Source organism: Aptenodytes patagonicus, chromosome 2 (assembly GCF_965638725.1).
Source record: "Aptenodytes patagonicus chromosome 2, bAptPat1.pri.cur, whole genome shotgun sequence".
In the NCBI taxonomy this organism is placed as follows: domain Eukaryota; kingdom Metazoa; phylum Chordata; class Aves; order Sphenisciformes; family Spheniscidae; genus Aptenodytes; species Aptenodytes patagonicus.
Window position 1 is genome coordinate 62,551,056 of NC_134950.1, and position 20,061 is coordinate 62,571,116.

Genomic DNA, 20,061 nt, shown 5'->3' on the forward strand with positions numbered 1-20,061 from the left:
TACATCATTTATTATAGACCAATTATAAACAAACAGTAACTCTGATACAATTACAAGCGTAATAAATACAGTAAAATATAACATTCTTTTGTGGATCACAAAACAAAACAAAAAAGCATAGCTTGTGGAAAGGATTATCCAAAATTTCACTGGTTTTGGTAGTATCATAGTATCATTGTAGTGACTTGGTTGCTGGCACTGGGATATGTAAAGTAAAGTAGTTAATGATGTATTGTCTTTATCGTGTATAGATCCTAAAGGATTTTCCCTGTCTCTTGCTCTTAATTTCCACCATCCTCTCTTTTTATATACATATACATGACATGTATGTGTATGTATATACATACACAGATCTGCATAATTTGTCTACATAGAGCTTACACAAAAGGTTTGGCACAGATTCTTCCTGCTCATTTGCACCTGACTAGAGCAGCACTTTGTGTGTTTCTTCTCTGCTGCATTGTGCTCCTCTTTTAAGACAAAAGTCAGGAGGGAATGACAAGGAAAGCACAGGGTGGACAACAGAAGATTGCTCAGCTTTGGCACTCGTCCACTTTAACAGAGCAGGCTCAGAGAAAAAGATGGCTACTCGGCAGAGCAAACAATTTTTTTTTTCATTGTGTACAGCAAGGAGATTACTAACAGTCAGATCACCTACAGCATAGATTCTCATTAACTATTTTAGAGAAAAAGAGGACAATGAAACCCATCTTGAAGCCTGAGCAGGAAAATTCATGGTATGAAAAAAATGGTTGTTTCCAGAAGGGGCATTTTCAAGGCCTTGGAAGACCATCCTAACTCTAAGGAACATTCAAATGTTCCTTAGAACAAAGAAATCCAGACTAAAAACAAGCATAGAAATCTGAGTCTCTTTAGCTTTCTGCCAGCCCGGACTACTCAGTATCACAGCCACATTGGTACAACATTTCTCTGTGCTTAGTCTAACGAAACGACAGGACATGTGCACCTGATGAACAAGGGAAAAACTAATGAAAAAACCCTCTGTATCCCAGCAAGGCATAGAATCAAAGAATCATAGAATCATTAAGGTTGGAAAAGACCTCTAAGATCATCGAGTCCAACCGTCAACCCAACACCACCATGCCCACTAAACCATGTCCCTAAGCACCTCATCTACTCGTCTTTTAAACACTTCCAGGGATGGGGACTCCACCACTTCCCTGGGCAGCCTCTTCCAATGTTTCACCACTCTTTCAGTAAAGAAATTTTTCCTCATGTCCAATCTAAACCTCCCCTGGCACAACTTGAGGCCATTTCCTCTCATCCTATCGCTTGTTACTTGGGAGAAGAGACCAACACCCACCTCGCTACAACCTCCTTTCAGGGAGTTGTAGAGAGCGATGAGGTCTCCCCTCAGCCCCCTTTTCTCCAGGCTAAACAGCCCCAGTTCCCTCAGCCACTCCTCATAAGACTTGTTCTCCAGACCCCTCACCAGTCTCGTTGCCCTTCTCTGGACACGCTCCAGCACCTCAACGTCCTTCTTGTAGTGAGGGGCCCAAAACTGAACACAGTATTCGAGGTGCGGCCTCACCAGTGCCAAGTACAGGGGCATCATCACTTCCCTACTCCTGCTGGCCACACTATTTCTGATACAGGCCAGGATGCCATTGGCCTTCTTGGCCACCTGGGCACACTGCTGGCTCATGTTCAGCCGGCTGTCAACCAACAGCCCCAGGTTCTTTTCCTCCGGGCAGCTTTCCAGCCACTCTTCCCCAAGCCTGTAGCGCTGCATGGGGTTGTTGTGGCCAAAGTGCAGGACCCGGCACTTGGCCTTGTTGAACCTCATACAGTTGGCCTGGGCCCATCGATCCAGCCTGTCCAGGTCCCTCTGCAGAGCCTTCCTACCCTCCAGCACATCAACACTCCCGCCCAACTTGGTGTCGTCTGCAAACTTACTGAGGGTGCACTCAATCCCCTCATCCAGATCATTGATAAAGATATTGAACAAGACCGGCCCCAAAACTGAGCCCTGGGGAACACCGCTCGTGACCGGCCGCCAACTGGATTGAACTCCATTTACCACAACTCTCTGGGCCCGGCCGTCCAGCCAGTTTTTGACCCAGCGCAGAGTACACCTGTCTAAGCCGTGAGCTGTGGGAGACGGTGTCAAAGGCCTTACTGAAGTCCAGGTAGACCACATCCACAGCCTTTCCCTCATCCACTAGGCGGGTCACCTGGTCATAGAAGGAGATCAGGTTGGTCAAGCAGGACCTGCCTTTCATGAACCCGTGCTGGCTGGGCCTGATCCCCTGGTTGTCCCGCACATGCCTTGTGAGTGCCCTCAAGATGAACCACTCCATAATCTTCCCCGGCACCAAGGTCAGGCTGACAGGCCTGTAGTTCCCCAGATCCTCCTTCTGGCCCTTCTTGTAGATGGGCGTCACATTGGCAAGCCTCCAGTCGCCTGGGACCTCCCCCGTTAACCAGGACTGCTGATAAATGATGGAGAGTGTCTTAGCGAGCTCCTCCGCCAGCTCCCTCAGCACTCTCGGGTGGATCCCATCTAGCCCCATAGACTCGTGAGCATCCAGGTGGCGTAGCAGGTCGTTAACTGCTTCCTCTTGGATTATGGGGGGTTTATCCTGCTCACTGTCCCTGTCTTCCAGCTCGGGGGGCTGAGTACCCTGAGGATAACTGGTCTGCCTGTTAAAGACTGAGGCAAAGAAGGCATTAACTACCTCAGCCTTTTCCTCATCCTCAGTGACAATGTTTCCCCCCAGCATCCAATAAAGGACGGAGATTCTCCTTGGCTCTCTTCTTGTCATTAACATATTTGTAAAAACTTTTTTTGTTGTCTCTAATGTCAGCAGCCAGATTGTGTTCTAGCTGGGCTTCTGCCTTTCTAATTTCCTCTCTTCATGACCTAACAAGATCCCTGCACTCTTCTTGAGTTGCCTGCCCCTTCTTCCACAAGTGGTAAACTCTCCTTTTTTTATGCATGCAACATTATCCACCCATGTGTTTAAAAAACAACGCACCTGTATATGAAGTAAGTACACTGCATTCCTACCCATTTTTGAGGAACATCTCCCTGAAAATAAGGCTGAATTTATTCTTCTCCCTCTTTTATGGATTGCAGATCTACTTAAATTTATCATTTTCCTTTGAGCTCCTTTTGTGGCTCCTAAACTAACTTCTTCTAGAATTCCAGTTATTGACAGGTGAGTCCTATTTAATGATGTACTTAATTACACAAGGGGATAAAGACATCCTTTGTCTTACTTACATAAATAAAGAAGCAGTATGATGATATTCCCACAGGATTTTATTGTGGCTTTCAGATAACTGCCTTCACCAATTGAAGCTACATCATAATTCTAAAAAAGGATTTTTTAAAGAAGAACCAGACCATGTAGCAATTTTGTATTAGTATACATGCACCCAGGTATGAGAATTCAAATCCTAACTTTTCTGCATGTTTACCTGTAGCCAGAACATCATACTTACAAGGAGGACTGATCACTCACCTGAGTTGGCTATCACTATGGTTTCTTCTATCCTTGTGACTCTTCTTTCATCTGAGTTTCTCAGTCTGTTACAGTTTTGTGTAGAAAATATTGAAAACTGCAAATTGCAGGTTTTAGTATGAGCCAGAAAAACTTCAGATATATTTCCTTTAGGCACTGCTGGCCTCTAAAGTGTTAATCCATTTCACTCTTTGTAGTGAAAAAGTCACTAATCAGAATACCTTTACCATATTGTTTTGTATTCTATTGGCATTTTATATTAAAAAAATCTCCTATATTCAAGTATATTTTATTACAGGGTGCCTTCAAGCCAAATCCTCCAGACTAGAGCAGTATTCTATTGTTAATGTTCTCATTTGGAAGAGAGGATTAAGGAAATTTCTATGAGAAAAGACTGAACAATGAAGGGATCAATAAAGCGACTAAATGTTGAGAATACTGAAAGAGGGACAAATCAGTCACATCTTGCATGAAGCTAGAGTGAGCAAAGGGACTACAGCAATAACAGTGAGAGGCAAGAGACTGGAAAAGAGTCTGCAGTCTTGCCGTCAGGGCTACATGGGAGAAAACTCTTATGCCTGCTTTTAGTCTATTGGTCTATAGCTTAGCTCTGACTGAATACTTGAAGTGATGGGACCACCATGACCATCTTTTTCTTCAATGTTCAAACTTTTTTAAAGTTTGACATTTTAGCACTGTTTTTACTAGCTCTATTTACATTAATTATCTTAACACCCTTCTCCTTCTGTGACATTAACTGTGAACACTGTACTAAGGCCTGAATCTTAGATACATGTATCCTCCAGAGAGTAATATGCACAAATCATTGCAGCTGTAGTTGTCCCCTACATACACTGAAATGAACATAATTCACTATTCAGCTCTATAGCATAAGATTTCATTGAAGCCACAAAGGCAAACTCTGCCCATGCAGAGTAATTGCAATATGGGAATTTAAATCATTGGCAAGGATTTTCAATATCGTTGAAAATGAAGGGTTAAACATGTTTCTAATAACAGGCTAAATGTAGAATAGGAAGCAGAAAGCAAGGATCTGAAAATGAAAGAGTCTGTAGGAGACACAGAGTTGCCAACTACAGTAAAGAGTATAGAGAGATTCAAATAACAAGGTTAATAGCCAAGTTCCTGTATAAATGACTGTGTTGGTCTACAATGAAAATAAAGGTGATTAAAGCATTCCCAGCTCTGATTTAAGGTGTCACACTCCCTTGGGAACATAGATCAGAGCTTCCACAGCACTCTTCAACTGCTTTCAGGTAGAGAAAATGGTTAGTGGTGTACCAAACCATTTATCAGAATTAAAGAAATACTGGGGGGGGGGGGGGGAACCTGAACAAAAATCCAGTGTAATTTTCTTGCTTTGTCTGAACTGGTATCAAAATATTTTTTTGTAGACAGCAAAATTCACTGCAGTGAAAAAAGTTTGTGTTGTCACAAATATGAACGGAACCAATGTTTAATGAACTGGCAGAAGAGAGGGTAAGTAACAAGTGGAAATATTTCCATGATTTTACACATCTTTTGGGTTTCAACAAGTGCAAGCAGAAGGAAGACAAATAGCAATTTTAAAATATGGCCACAGTGTTCACATGAATGTACCTGAATTCAGGTGTTGGTACTGCTGATTTTTTAAAATGTTATCACCTAATTTCAGAATCTACTGTTTACTATTCAGATCTGCTGAAAATGAGGCCCTACATTTATGTCTGTGTGTGAGCAGATTCCTACTTCCACCATTTTTGAAGGGAGTCGGAAATCTTCTCACAAAAGGATTATCTCTGTCTCTGTACATTCTTATACAATGAGGTACTTGAACAACTGTATGCCACACCATAAGTGAAAAACAAAGGTGAACTAAGAGACAAGATGCTAGCCTGGACTTAGGAGATCTTTGGAGACCTCCTTTGCTGTGCTGGAAGCTTTCTGTGTGAGGAGCTCAAGTCCATGGTGATGAATGGAAACATATCAGTATCTTAGATAGACAGGGTGCTAACAGAGGTTTTCATCTGAACATTCATCCCCAAATTTTCTTGATAAAAATCTTCTAGGTGTCTTGCTTTTTGGTGTTTCCTTGCAGATTTTTGTCTTATTTTATAACAACAGGCAAGCAGAAGGATTATCTTGTGTCCTCTGTCCTGAGACAGAAACTTTAATTTTTTTCCAGAGGTAGTGAAGTAGAATCTGACCTTTAATTGTTGTTCAAGATTGGGGCCATTCAGACAGAATTGTATTTCAACATAGTTTAGAAAATAAAAATACCTTATTTGACCTAGTAACTGTTTGAAGAATGCAAAGAGATTTCTAAAATTGATGCAAGAAATTCTGGAAGAAATTCTGTTATTCATACCTTGGAAGTAAGTCTGATACTGTATGCTTTTCTCAGGCTAGAATCCCAATGACTTCAATAGATTGGCATGGCTTAATACTCAACACTACAAATATCACACATACATAATTTTACTTATGTCATTTCCTCAAAGGGAAATTCAATAGCTAAAGTGAGAATAATGAGCATACACAAGTTATTCTGAGTATTCAGGCCATTTTTACAGTCATCTATTCAAAACAAGAGACATTTAAAATCAATGGGACACTACTAACAAACTGAGGCAAAGTATCCAGTCCATCAGCAAACAGAAATAAACAGCAAGTTGTTTCTTATGCAGTGCACACATTAGCCAATATCAATATTGAAATCTTAACTTTAGTATCCACAAACAACAAACCCCTAGCATTTAACTGAACAACATTTATGTTATGCAAATGCAAGGGAGTTTGTATTCTGTATTTTAATCTTTTTTTTAACAAAAAAGGTGAAGCTAAAAATCCAATACATGAATTAATTAAAATAAACTGGGGGGGAGGGGGGGGGGGGGGGGGGAGATGTTTAAAAGTTTCTGTAGTTCGTATTAGGTTTTTTTAGTTCATTTGTTATTTAATCAGGAGGACCTCTGAGTCAGTCATTTATTTGAGTATTGAACTAGGTTTTCATGTGTACATAGGTCAACAATCTTTTAATGGCTATCTGTAGATCAAAAATAGCTTGAGGTGAAACCTCAGTAAACAATATTCAGAAACAATAATTACTAGGCTAAATCTTCTTCTCCACTTAAAATTGCTGATCTGTATGTTCCATATTTTAGCTTTAAGCATTAAAAAAAAAAAAAAAAAAAAAAGATTACTTTTATAGAAATAGTGCTTCTGGAATTGATTTGGGGAAATGGCAAGAAACTAAGCTGTGACATGATTTGGAGAAACTCTGCAAGCTTATAATGGATTCAACATCTTTTATGGCCAGTGGCCTCTGTATAAGAAATACTGTAAAGAAAAAAACAGTTCTCTCTAAGACCAAGGTCCGAGGGAACTGATTTTTGGGTAAAAAAGTTTATGCCCTGAAGAGCCTGAATAACCACCAAGCAAACATTTTATTCCATATATTAATCCCTGCCTACTGGCTTCTTAGAATTTGCCAACTATGTTATACTATTTGCAACTTACACACTAGCAACGTGTTTTGTATTATAGTCTTCCTAAAAATTTGAGCTAAGTGAAAAATGGCAAAACTAAGGAACATGTGTCTTAAGGTAACTTAAAATAACTGTGACACCTTCTGCATCAAGTCCTTCAACTTGTGTCTTCTACAAATCATTTCTGGAGCCAGTAATGCCATGGCTGATTATATAGCTGGGTTTGTGGGAGTGAATTTAAGATCTCAAAGAAGCAAGCTGCATACACACCACATTTATGGTTATATATGTGGTTGAGTACCCACACAGACAAACCACAGTCTTCATTTCTATACTATATTGTATCTCTGCAGTATATCTACCCCTTTTTGATCTCCTGACTGTAGTTACTTCTACACCATTTGAACTTGGGCTTTGTTAAGAACACCATTTTGGACCTGACCAGACTTCTAAAAAAAACGTTAAAAGAAAAATCAAGGTACCTTGTGCTATTGTTTAGTTTAAATAGATATAATATTGCCTCCTCTTACAGGTTTATTACAAGTATGAGTTAATATTTATGTGTTTTAGCTTATTACATATATATGCCACAAAAGATATACATAAATGACAGTGACAATGGGATTTCCAGTGACACAATAACATTTCTAATTGCCTCTGACAAAATCTCTAATTTCAAAATACTTGGTGACTGTCAAGATAAGCTTAAAGGTCTGAACTCTTCTCCCTCGCTGTTTTTTGAAAAGTAGTCTCTATAGAGGAAGGAAGGAAGGACACCTTCAAAATCCCAATTTCTAATTTGATTTTCAATTCTCATAAAAAGGTTTCTTTTCATTGCTCATTTCTGTAGGCTCCTGAGAATGCTTTTCAAATTTCCAAAGCAGCAGCGCTGGAATTCGAAAAAGACTATACAGCATCTAAAAATAATAGGAAACATTCAGTTTTACAATAATTGCAGTAATTAAATAACCAGCTTTGCCAACCTCAATGTAAATGAGATTACTTATGGATGAGGTTTTTTCTCCCCCTTGGTCCTATCAAAATAAGCCCTATGTTTCTTTAAATGAAGCTTGCTGATAATACATACCTGTCATGCCATTCCCTTTGAGTGCTTGGGGAAATAAAAATTCATAGCAATTGATTGCCCTGTGTAGCCATGGATCCAGATGCCTTTTCAAATATTCATAAAGATCTTAAAGGGGTCCCTGTGGATCCCATTTGTCTGCTGTATATTTATACATCCCTCCAGTCTTCAGGAAAATTGTCAAACAAAAATCACTTTTGCAGCTAGATATTATTGACTCTTTTTACCTTGTAGATTTTTGTATTCTCATGCTGTGTATTGTGAGTGAAAAATGGAACAAGATGAAGAAATGTTTATGAATATCATATACCAAGTCTTAAAAGTTCTTCATTAAAGCTGGAGGCTTGAAAGCTGCTACTGATCATAAATGGATGAAAGAAAAGGACAAAAGTGCTAAAATTGGAGTCAAGTGGAGCAAAAACTGAGATAAAAATAAAGGACAAAAATGTCACATTTGCACTCAAAGTCAGACCACTAAATTCAGATCTACATGCCTGCTGAGCATTTAAAACCTCTCACTGAGATCAATGTAAAGATTGAGTACAAATATAAAGCAATTTTTTTAAAGTTTAACTCTCTACATGGTACTAAGTGTGTGAAACATATCTTATTCAACTGGCAATTTAATGGGATCTTCCTTTCCCCCCTCTCCCTAGTAAGTTATCCATTTGCAGAATCCCAAGAAAGTTGGGAAGAACCTTGAAACCCTTCTGTAAATGCTTTGTCCTATCCGTTCTATTCAAAAAGTCATGGAGCAGAAGCTGCTCATCCAGCCTCATAAAAAAATCCATACCGGTTTGCAGGATGGAATTCTGGCCACATAACAATTTAGGAGTTAGCAGCCTGTTTCCATTTCCATCTTTCATACTTACTGAGATTTTCAACTTCTATTTGTTTCTCTTTTTAAGGGAATATTCCAAAACTATGTTAAAAAAAAGGTTCTAAACAGAAGACAGTGGAAACGCAGAGTGCTCCCTGAACTCTTCAATCCTTACCCTGTTCTGCATCAGCTGCTATTAACTTGAACAGGCCACCGTATTGACACTGCTCCCATATCCTTGCGCCAGCAGAGCATGACAACAGGAGAAAGAGCCAGAACCTGGTCAGGAAATGAGTCTTGTCTGTCACCAGTCATTTGCATTCTGCTGCTTAGGTAATAATGGCAGTTCAGAGTCCAGGAGTTAATTAGAAATGTAGCAGCTATTATATCATCTATGAAGTAATGGTATAAGCTAAGCTAATGTCCATAATGCAGAATACCAGTGAAAGACAATTGTGTATCATGATACCTGTCATGACTTCTCACCATCTAGAGCTATGAGTTGAGACGCAAAATTTTAAGTACATCACCATCAGTACACATTAAGATAGATATCAGGAGATGTATTCTGAGACTGTACTGTTACCCATCAGATTCTGCGGGCTTTTGTCAAGTGATTTTTCACTGTCTTCAAAAGTATACCGACAAATATAACAACACATGAAACAGACTTCAACAAACCTCAGTAGAAGGGATGTGGTGATGTTTGTTGCTGTTTTTAGTTTTTAAAAAAATGAAAAGAAGGAGGGATTTGGTTTGAATTAAAGTGACTAGAAGAGAAAATAAACAGCGTATATGGCTCTAAGTTCTATGATATTGTACAAAAGGATACTGTACAAAAGGACCCAGTGACACACTCGGTATGTAAAGTGTATGTGCTATGCACTTATTTTCCACTTAAAAAGCAGCTGTTTGTTTATGTAGTATCTTTCCCAGGATGAAAGATACTTTTCATCAGGATGCAAACCACCATGCCGTGAATGTTCACTGTAGGCAGATTTCCTTCTGCTCTTGCTGGATTGGATGAATCCACAACAGCAGGAGTTTGGTCCTCTCTCACATACTTAAGGAAACTCACAGAAAAAATGGAGAAAGCAAATGTAACACTATGGGGCTAATTTAAACCTGCAAAATAGGGAAATGAAGACACAAGTCTCTCCCAATAATGTATGAAAAACAGCAGGGGGTCATCATATGGACTGCAAAACATTTTGTAGAATGATTTAATTAAAATAAAATTAAAGTATCTCCTCTAAGCTCTATTGCTTTTGTGAGTTTTGTCAGATAGTCCACATAGCCTTAGCAAAGAAATGTAAGACAAAAGGCTAACGATAAGTGCTAGCCATTATCATTTTATGTGTTGAGTATGCTAATGTCCCCCTCTGTTACCTTAGTGGGCAAAATCCATTTGCTGAAACCAAGGAAGACTTTATTTCTTAAGGTTAACACTATTAAATATGAATGAAGAGAAAGTGGAAAAACTTGTCCTGAATGTATTGGATAACATCAAGGCCTTGGAAATTCTCTCGCAAGTGGTACCTGTACTACTAAAATTTTCAGTAAAGATTCTGGGATACATGCTGCAGGAGTTTCTCTTTACGGTGCAGTTCACAATGCAATGTGAAGTCCAGTGGAAGAATGATTGTCTCCTCCTAATGCAAATTTCAGTGGAATTACCTCTGTTAGTTTCAACATGTCGTCAATGACTCTTTGCAATGTGTGCACCTGCAAAACAATTATTTGTTTCCTCATGATAATAATTGTGATGAAAAGATATTTAATAAATGGGGGGGGGGGGGGGGGGGGAGAGAAAATACAGCATAATCAGCACATTTGATAGATTTCACCGGACAGAAGAAAACTCCAGTCTTCTGCATTTTAGGTCATAGCTCCCCATTTCTTCTTTCTACTTCTCACTTTTTATATTGCAGAAGTAAAAATACTTCTAATGAAACATTTGTTATCTGGTGGGTTGACATTTGCTGGCTGCCAGGTACCCACCAAGCCGCTCTATCACTCCCCCTTCTCTACAGGAGAGGGGGAGAAAATACTATGAAAAGCTTGTGGGTCGAGATAAGGATAGGGAGATCATTTGCCAATAACTGTCATGGCAAAACAGACTTGACTTGGGGAAAACTTGGTGAAACACTGGCACAGGTTGCCCAAAGAGGTGGTAGATGCCCCATCCCTGGAAACATTCAACGTCAGGTTGGACGGGGCTCTGAGCAAGCTGATCGAGTTGAAGATGTCCCTGCTCATTGCAGGGGCAGTTGGACTAGATGACCTTTAGAGGTCCCTTCCAACCCAAACTATTCTATGATTCTATGATTCTATGATAAGATTAATTTATTGTCAATTAAACAGAGTATGATAATGAGAACTAAGAATAAATCTAAAAACACCTTCTCCCCACTCTTCCCTTCTTCCCAGGCTCAACTTCACTCTCAACTTCTCTACCTCCTCCTCTGAGCGGCGCAGGGGGACGGGGAATGGGGGTTGTGGTCAGTTCATAATGCTTTCACTGCCACTCCTTTCTCCTCACACTCTTCCCCTGCTCCAGCATGGGGTCCCACCCACGGGAGACCTCTCCGTGAGGTACAGTCCTTCAGGAACAGACCACTCCAGCATGGCTTCCCCACAGGGTCACAGGTCCTGCCAGAAAACCTGCTGCTGCATAGGTTCCTGCTGGCAGCCTGTTCCAGCATGGGCTCTCCACAGGCTGCAGCTCAGTGCATGTCCACCTGCTCCAGCATGGGGTCCTCCACAGGCTGCAGGGTGGATTTCTGCTGCACCATGGACCTCCATGAGCTGCAGGGGGACAGCCTGTATCATCATGGTCTTCACCATGGGCTGCAGGGGAATCTGTTGTGCTCCAGTGCCTGGAGCACCTCCTCCCCCTCCTTCTTCACCGACCTTGGTGTCTGCAGGGCTGTTTCCCTCACATATTCTCACTCCTCTCTCCCAGCTGCTGTTGCACAGCAGTTTTTACCCTTTCTTAAATATGTTATCACAGAGGCACTACCAACGTCACTGATGGGCTCAGCTTTGGCCAGCAGCAAGTCTGTCTTGGAGCTGGAGCTGATTAGAACAGGCTCTTTCTGACACGAGGGCTGCTCCTGATGTCTTCTCATGGAAGCCACCCCTACAGTCCCCCACTACCAAAACCTTGCCACATAAACCCAATACAGTTAATTTGATGCCACATTGTGACACTCATCAGCTGGAGGGAAACTGAATTTTTTTAGGTTAAAATATTCAGACAAAATCTTAAGAGAGAATCTTGTGTAGATGAGACAGTCAGTACATGTGTAAATACACTCCACATTGAAACACTTACTTACTAAATTTCTAAACTTCTGAGTTCCAAAACAGACATAATGTTTAGATTTTAGATAAAATTTTCTTCAAACAAGTCATGAGAGGAAAAAAAGAAATATTACATTTGTCATTCAAATTCCTTTGTTTTTACTGAGAAATTGTAGATTAATCAATATTCTTTGAAATCAGATTTGATTATTGTATGCCAAAACATTGCCCTGTCCAAAAATGGGAGGAAAAATAGAAATTGCTTATATCTTTTATGCATAGTTAACAGTGTTAGATTGAACAAGTCTAACATAGTCTTGAGAAACTAGGCAAGTAAAAATTAATGTTTAATCAATTAATGTGATTTGTTCTATTTAATTACATCACTGATGGTGCTCAAGAGCACCTGCTGTGCTGCTACTGTCATTTTAGACATGCTCCATGAAATCAATAAAAGGAACATAAGGTTATGGTGAGTTCATCAACAGTCCTCTCAGACCCTTGGTTTGGTGTGACTCATTCTTTTGTGACTAAATAATTAGTTTGGAACGGTGTGTAAAAATCTATTGCTTCGCTAATCAAGCTGATTTAAAGTATTGCCTAGCAGCAGAATTACCCTATAAGGAAACAAGGGGGAAAAAATGGCAAGAAACTTTTTCTTTTTAAATGCTTTCATCAAAGAAATTGTTTGGCTGCATGTGTACCAAGGAGAGTATGTAAAGATATGAACCTGAATTTGAGACCTCCTGTACATAAAAAACAAAGACAAAGAATAGGCATGTTCCTTCATTCCAGCCACAATGTTTCAGAGGAAATTTTTTAAAAGCATCTATTTAAATGAATTGATAATTAGAAATGTATGCCCAATGCATTTCCTATGCAATCAAAATTAAGTGTCCTCTATCTGATACTCCTCCAGCTTTTATGTGCTCGCATACTAATTTTCCAGAAGCCATGATTGATGCTTCATTCAACACACAGATTGGACTGTGCTTTGGGGTGGAATAATTTGTCACCAAAGGTGGCAAGAGCATACAGAATGAAGCAAGGATTAAAAGAAAAGAAGCCATAGCCTTACACATTAATAAGTTAAGTGCTGCTGGAAAATCACGTTTTTTCTCTAAATCTGCCCCTGAGCTGGTGTGTTATTGGAAGAAAAATCACCTAAAATTAATCTTTCCCTGGATGCCTGGTAATTGATGCTTCTGTATGCTGAGAATTCTAAACCTGAGCCCCTAAAATGTTCGTGCACTGAGAAGAAAAATGTTCTAAATTGTTAATTTTGAGAAACAGATTTCAGATTATTTAAATTAGCCCAAGTTAATTGATACTTTTGATTTTAGTCTCTTTTTTATTTGTCATTTGTAAAAATGGTGAGGTAATACTTGGAAATTGTGAAAATAAAGTCACCAGTCCATGAAGTATGCCAGTATAATTCAATATCTCCCTATTTCTTGTGGGAAATTCATGCCTAATCTTAGACCCATCGTCTCCATACTTGACACCTTGTGTTTGTCATATTGAAGCATTTACCTCCTTGGACAGACAAGCAGACACCTCATTATTATCACCTGACAGCAATAACTTCAGTGTGAAGTATCTACTTGTGTCATTGACAAAACTATCTGTTTTCTTTTGCTGAGAAGGTGGCTGTAATCCTACTCTGCTGACCAGGGTACACTCCAAAATTTTATTTACATCTTCAGCTCATGGTTACTGACACAAAAGAACTATATTTATATCACTCTCATCTGAGATTTCTGATTTGTGACTTTACAATGTTAACAGTCTAAGAGATGGTAATGGCTAAGGCGATCTGTGCTTGTTGCTGTATAAGAGGCTTGCTACTGCAAAGTGTTTAGAGACAGACTTTTACAAGTACCTTGATCTCTATCTACCTATCACTCATTTCAACACTTAAAATCCTTTAGTAATTCAAGATATGAATGGGAAGAAAACTGCACAGAGAAGGGTGGAAGTACATGTCTAAATTTTATAGAAGACTTCATAAGAGGTAACACAGAACAGAAAAGCAAAGATTTTCTTAATTTCATTAAGAAAATGAGTCTACTACTCACTACAGTTTTCAGATTTTACTGTTAGAATTTTTCAGTGTGAGTATATACATTGATTTTGTGCAACCTGCCTGGTTTTATGTCTTATTCCATTGTTACCAAGACTTTTTGTAAAAATGCTAAAACTCTAAAAAAGACTTAATTTCTGTTGGATTGGTAAATATCTACTGCAACATACCAGGATCTTCAGAGCACTTGAAAGAATTAAAAAAATGTCTGACATTGGAGAAGAAGACAACATTAGTAGGAGAGATTGAGTATTTGCAATAAAAAACTGAAACAGGAATTGTTGCACTTTGTCAATGGTGAAATTTCCAAACACATTAACACTTTTGGCATTTTATGTCCCAAATGCCTAAGAAAACAATAAATTGATTTGGTGTTTTATTACCACTGCTTATCTTTAGGGGATGACAATAAATCTCATTAAAGGCAAAATAAAATCAAAGTAATCTGTTTAAAGTGTGGACCACTAAGACCAAAGTGGAAAGAAAAATAAGTCCTAGAAGGCCATGATGTCAGATACAAATCCTGCACCAGGCATTTTACTATACATATGATGTTGAGGTAAACAATCTCTTTCCCAAGCTGTTCAGCTGGAAAATTATGTTCTGGGTCCAGTGAGACAGAAATATGCTTCTTAGTCAACCATTTCAGTGGAGGAAACAGCGCATCCATATTCAGCCCCTGACACGCTGATTTCTGCACACACTGAGGAAAAATAGAACTTCTATTTCCATATTTGTTCCAATACTGTTCACAGGTAAATACAATGTCCGTTGTAATGAAACTATTTGGAAAAACTACCATGCCCTTGAATTTATACTTCACGGCTGCATTGATGATATGTTTTAAGATTAAGTCCATTTGAGATGAAAAATTTCAATCTTAGTTTTAATTTCATCATAAAGCAGAAAAGGCCAATACTGATTCTAACATAAGTCTCTGTTTCTTCATTGTAAACAAGACCAAACCAAAGATACTTGGAACTTCTATTTCAAAGTATTAACTATTTTACTTACTTGGAGGAAGAACCTCGACTGACCTTCAATGCCTTAGACTAAACATTCATATACATTCTGCTTTGGACCAGTTTTATTTAGTGCCTTATTAACAACTTAGGTATAGAATAAAATGTCTGTGGACCAAACTAGATGGACAGCATCAGAATTCAAAGTGGTCTTGATACACAATACAGTGATCAATGAGATGATCTTTGACAAAGTATGCTGTATTTTACCTTAGGTAGGAGGTGAAAACCAAAGCACAAATACGAAGGTAGCAGCATAGCAGGAAAGAATCTGTTGGTGTAATGAATAACAGACAAGGGCAAGTCATTATTCTACCCTGTTCTATACCTGCTAATTAAAACTTTAGCACAAGAACTACACCAAGTCTGGGACATCTACTTAAAAAAAGATCTAGAGGAGTTGAGAAAAATCTAAATGAGCAGCAAAAATGTAAGAGATTTTGGGAATAAAGTGTAGGGAAATTATCAGATTCTTTGATGTTGTTTTGATGGTTATTTCACAATTTGTCTAGACAAGAGAAATGAGAGAAATATGATTTCACAAAAAAAAAAAAAATAGTTGACAGAAAAAGTTGTTAATTCTGTTTGATATCTCCATCAATATGTCCAGTAGGACTAAGCAAATTTCACAAAAAATAATTTTATAGTAAAGATTTTACCAGATATTATAACAACTTCCTAATTATTAAGACAAGAATAAATAATAGAGAAGTTGTGGAATTTCCTTTACTGCAGATTTTTCTGAATACGCAGATTCACATAGATAATCTATAAACAGTTATCCTGCCTCAAACTATTGATAAAGAGTAAATAATCCCTCTCTGATGATAATATTATCTGGCCTTATGAGGAAAATCCATTCTTTCAGTTTGGACTTTCTCTGTTCTTTGAAAGCATTTTTAAGTAGCATCAGCAAACTTAAAAAAAAAAAAAAAAGCAGTCTGTGCACAAGAAATATTATTGAATTTATACTCATGCAGATAACAAAAATCAGGAGTTAAGTATGAACTCATTTCCTTTAACCATGCCATAGCATTAATGGAATTTATACTTTTGAGATATGTGGTAGTAATCTCATTTACTTTGGAATGAGTTAGCTAATTCACATTATCCATACTCTTTATATCACGCAAGTGCTGACCATGTTTTCAGCAATCGCTACCACAATAACATTTTCTATTATTTTAGTTCTCAAAATGGATGCTCAAAGCTTGATGCACAGAAAGATTGTCTTGCTTCTCTCATATTTGTTGTGGACATGAAATTTGTTTAGATTTGCTTCAAGCTAGCTAGCTTCTCGATGATTAAGAGATTGGAGCATCTGTCATATGAGGAGAGGCTGAGGGAGCTGGGACTGTTCAGCCCGGACAAGAGGATGCTCAGGGGTGATCTCATTAATGTATATAAATACCCTATAGAAGGGAGTAAAAAAAAAGGAGTAAAACTCTTCTTAGTGGTGCCCAAAGACAAGGCAAGAGGCAATGGGTACAATGTGAAATACAGGAATTTCCATTTAAAAATAAGAAGAAACTTTTTCACTGTGAGGGCAGTCAAATACTGGAACAGGTTGCCCAGAGAAGTTGTGCCATCTCCATCCCTGGGGATAATTAAAACCTGACTGGGTACAACCTTGAACATCCTGCTCGAGTTGACCCTGATCTAAACAGGGGGATTGGACTAAACGATCTCCAGAGGTTTCTTCCAACCTCAGCTGTTCTGTGATTCTAAATCACACATAACTGGCACTAAAGCAAATGAAGGAATTAAAAAAGGATAGGTAGATAGCTAGAAAGAAAGTCAAATACTTTCTGTTTTTACCAAGAAGACAAAAAATGTTTTTTAGAAGAAAAAAGTGAATTATTTTGTAAAACAGAAAATTATATGAGCAATTTTATGTAATACATCATTTATTAAACTTTTTTTCACTGTTAGTAACATTAACTTCTTTATTCTCTATTAAATCTGGTAAAACTGGTAAAATGGCATGGATTTGTTATTTTCACAGCCCAGCTTTTGGTAGGATGTTATGGCACTTCATGCCTTGTTTGTTTTTTTTTTTTTTTTTTAAATTGAATTATTTAAAAATATATATCAATAAATATGAAATTGTGGTCTATTTTTATTATCTTTTTGAAAAGCAACATCTTGTGTATTTGAAGGACTTAATTATAGGCTATTCAGACAAATATAACAAAGCTTCTGCTCATTCCTGACACAATATGTTTTCTGAACATAGTCAAGCCAAGTGAGGGAAAGTTTACCAGGGAAACTGAATCTCCCTTTCTTGCCCTTATTGCATTTTAACATCCAAGGCCACAGAGTCCCTGTTGCTGTAAACCCATGAATACCCCCTGTAGCCTCTGAAATAATGTCAAACTTCTCAAAAATGAAAATCATAATCTGAGAAGTAGCGGACTCTTCTGTTTAATCTAAGCACTAAAGTAGATACCTGTAAAGCTAGTCTTCATGGACAAAGATATGCATTTCATACATTTGATTCGATTAATTGACTCTACTGTAAGAGAAAGTAGGACTTGGCATAATGTCTAAGAATAAAGTAATTTTTATTATTTGCAAACATTTTCAGGATGGCAGTTAATAAGTTAAGCAAAGCTGTGCACACAAGCAAAGCAAAATAAGGAATTTATTCACATTGGCAGGAAGATGCCCACCCACTTCCTGGAGAGCAGGGCCTCAGCACACATAATGGTTATTTGGGAAGACAAACTACATAGCCACAAAGGAAGCCTCTGCTTCCTCTTCTTTTGCCCAAGGTTTTATCACCAAACACAACATCATATGCTATACAATATCCCTTTGGTCAGTTCAGGTTGGCTGTCCTGGAGGCACACTTCCAGCCTGCTCACTGGTGGGACAGAGTGGGAAAAATGAAAAAAAAAAAGAAAACCTTGACGCTGTGCAAGCACTGTTCAGCAAGAGCCAAAACATCGGTGTATTATCAATACTGTATTGTCACAAATCCAAAACACGGCACCAAACGGACTGCTATGAAGAAAATTAACTCCACCCCAGCCAGACCCAGTACACTGTAACAAACAATTTTGAGAGTATTAGGGCTTTCAAATGCAAAAAGTATATCTGGAATTTCATGGTGATCTATATTTTTAAGATTTCAATTAAAGAAAATAAAATGAACAAAAATTCTCTTAAATTTCCACAAAAAATCTGAGCAAAGTTAACACTAAGCCAAATGCTCAACTCATGTAAAAGGGTGCCTCTAACTCATTCCAACCAAGCCATGGGGCTGATTTGCCCCTAAAAAAATCAGGCCCCAGACATCGAACTGTTGCACATTATGTTAAACATTATGAGAAAGAGGCATAGATGAAATCCAGCAATAAAAAATGTCTCACAGCAAAGGACATTTGTGAGTTAGATTTTCAATATTAACATTCATCACATGCTTTTCTGGATAGAATAACTCATTAGCAGTGTGGCTGTGTGTTAATGGTCTAGAGCAACCTGTCCAAGGGCTTGCTGGTCATATTTCAGCAGTGTACACTAGTGGTCAGATTATAACGAGACCTGTGGGTTTCCATATCCTATTCATGTTGTGTTCTTATCCATGGTCAGAAACATTTGTTTTACTTATCATTAAAGTGAAAGATTGCTTCTTTACCAGGGAAAAGGGAAATGATGGTTCTGGTATGCAGTCTAGATTTAATTCTCTTACTAAATATTCAACAAATAATGTCCATAATTTAAAATCTGTAGGATTCACCACAGAGAAATATAGACAAGCACATACATACACATATGAAAAAAAAAGCAAAAATAGTTTCAAGGAGAAGAAGCGCTCCCCTCAGTACTATCTATGCACATGAGAAGTAGTTAGGCTGGATTACAACTGATATTAAGTTGATTTAAGAGAGAAAACCAGCAGAATCATAGAATCATAGAATCATTTAGGTTGCAAAAGACCTGTAATATCCTTGAGTCCAAGAGAGAAAACCAGCAGAATCAGAATGCTTAATATTCTTTAGTTAAATAAAATACAAATTATTCACTACTGTGTATTATACGCCATAATACAGCTTCTTTTCTATTCTATAGTTTCATCTAAATTTAAGCATATGTTTTCTTTTTGTCAGCGCTAAATTCAGATCTATGGAAAGGGAACTCTGCTGTTAAAAGTTTGTCTCGTCACAAGAACACATTTGACAATATACTGTCTGCTGCAATTGCTATTAACTTCATCTGAAGTTCACTTCATCACATACATTGAACTCCAGAATTCCCTGCAGTAGACTGATATTTAAGAAGGAAAAAATATCTGCACTGGTGTAATCAGAGAAAAATAACAAATCAGTGCAACAGCAAAAATCAAATAACGTGATAAGTTATTATGATGATCATGTTTTCTGTTTTCTTACCATATATTCTCTCAGAAGTCTCAGATTGCTGTCATTTTATGAAGAGTTGATCCATCAAGTTACAAGATGTGAAACATAATTAAGGTTTATTTATCCTAAAAAAGTGTTATTAATTATTCTTTTTAATCTAGTGCCCAAACTGAAAGTATAAAAAGTTTTTCAGTCTAGGAAAAAAAAATAATAAAATAGCAATTGCTTATATTTTGCTTTTTCTAGATCTACCTTTTGTCTCCTGGATTTGTTGGTTCTTTTATAGTTACTTTAATTGTCAGTTCTCTCACCTCAGAACATTCTTATAATTCATAAAATTACTCTTCCCTATAGTGGCAATGATTCTTCTCTGTGCGATTTCTTGGCATTTTAGAAAATGTTAGTA